Raw genomic sequence first — 2,192 nt, forward strand, 5'->3', positions numbered from 1 at the left:
CTCTCTCTCTCTCTCTCTCTCTCTCTCTCTCTCTCTCTCTCTCTCTCTCTCGCTCTCGCTCTTGCTCTCTTTTTCACCCGCTTTCTTGCTCTCACCCTCTTTCTCCTTCCCTGCCTCTCTCTTTTTCTCTCTCCCTGTCTCTCTCTTTTTCTCTCTCGCTCCCCATCTCTCTGTCTCTCTCCTTCTCCCCCCCCCTCTCTCTCTCTCTCTCTCTCTCTCTCTCTCTCTCTCTCTCTCTCTCTCTCTCTCTCTCTCTCTCCCTACCCGACCCTCTATGTGCCAAAACTACGAACATGTCCAATTTGACAAGAAATATCACTCAGCACGATTTTCTTGTCTTCAGGAACAAACTCAATTACCTTCTGAAAGGCGCTATTCGAAAATCCAATTCAAATTTGAAAGAGAGAGGTGTATCAATGCACTATGCCCTTTATAAGCGCTGGGGTTTGAGTAAAGAGAAGCACATCGGCACAATAACCGTCGAATAGTGCAGGGAAGAAGCAAGACAAGCAGACAGAACAACAGAGAGAAAGAAGAAAAGAGGTAGGACCTACCAGTGGCGCCCTATAACCTCCCGCCCCCCCCCCCTCCCAACCACCCAAAAAAGAAAAAGTCTCTCTTTCCAAAGAGTACATTCTCAGGCCACGGTCATACAACTTGACACTTTTACGATTGTCAATGACTTAAAACATTGTGGGAAGATAATAATATTGATAAACACTATTTTGTTTGGTGCTCTTTTTCTCTCATAGATTTATGAATTTGGAGCACAAGTTGAGCCCTTGAATTCAAGAACTCCTTTAGATACACTAGCATTATGAAAACCCTGAAAAGTATTTGTGAAGAAATTTCCAATTACTTGTTACGAAACGACAAAGCAATCGGTAATACAGAGTTTCATTCGTCTCTCATTAGTTACCAAACATTTTTGTAAAAGTTAAACTTTCACTGGATAGTGAAAATCAACTTTGAAAATCTTATAACGGTATTTAAAAGACAACCCCCCCTCCCCCCGGCCCCTCCACCCCTACCCCTCCCCCAACCCACCTCACCCAACCTTTCTTATTTCAAGATTAGGAATTTTGTTTAAAGAAACAAAACAAAGCTTTGTTTCCAAGACTGAAACAAAAGAGAGTATAAGTTTTTTCAGAAAGTTATTTAAAAAATAAAAACAAAAAATCAAATTCAAATAGAGATTGAAGTTTGTTCATAGAGACTTTTTGAATCGAATGTGCTAAAACTGACTGTCTTGACGTGTTCTCTTTTAACAAAAAGCTGGGTGAACGTTTTCAGTTTAGTTTTAGTAAACGTTTTACGGCACTTGTTACACAATAAGGTCATATAAGTGCCCAAGAATAGAGGGGTCACAAGTGAGTAACAAACACAGAAAAGAAAGAGGGGAGATAAAGATGATAGATGTTTGATAGGACAGAAGGAGCAAACCACACCAGAGGACCCGCCAGCCACCCACAATTTCAAATACAAATAAACGCAAATCTCACATTCTGAGGTATAGGAACTACGAGTATTTGTCTTTAAAAAACACACGTTCAGTCAGTTTCATAGCGATGTTCTGAGTTGTACACACATTTAATTTTGATTCCTTTGCCTTTCTGGACTCTGTTTCTTTTGCTATATTAATTTGGTTGTTTTTGTTGTTTTTTTGTGAATGTTTTACGGCGCTCGCAACTATATAAGGTCATATGAGCGCACGGGACACACCTAACATTTTCAGTTGGTAGGACATTTTGAATTTTGCCCAGGTGGGGGCCGAAACCTACTCTTATCGATTTTGGACCACCAAGGGATCTTTAAAGTGCCCAACTTGCCCACAGAACCTCCGAGATTTGTCGCCCTTGTCCGAGAAGGCTAAGTGTAGATCTTTCCTACCAGAAAATCAGGGGTGTGGCTGAAAGACAGCAGTAAGAATGAGCCAAGGAGAAGCAGTGGAAAGGCTACAGAAAGAGTCAGGAGCCCAGAGGATGGGGGCAAAGAAGGTGAGTGGGTGGGGGCAGAAAGTGGAGACGAACGAGGACGACAGAACATTGCTAGAGAGCAGGAAAGGAGGTGAAAGGAGACAATGTTTTGAAAGAAATTTTTTCGAACCCTGGACCTTCGAATGAGAGAGGAACACCTTAACCTCTATGCCACGAGAGCCTCGTTGTCTCTTTAAGATCCACGACATCAGTGGG

The sequence above is a fragment of the Aplysia californica genome, unplaced genomic scaffold, assembly GCF_000002075.1.
Source record: "Aplysia californica isolate F4 #8 unplaced genomic scaffold, AplCal3.0 scaffold00530, whole genome shotgun sequence".
NCBI classification, from domain to species: Eukaryota; Metazoa; Mollusca; class Gastropoda; order Aplysiida; family Aplysiidae; genus Aplysia; species Aplysia californica.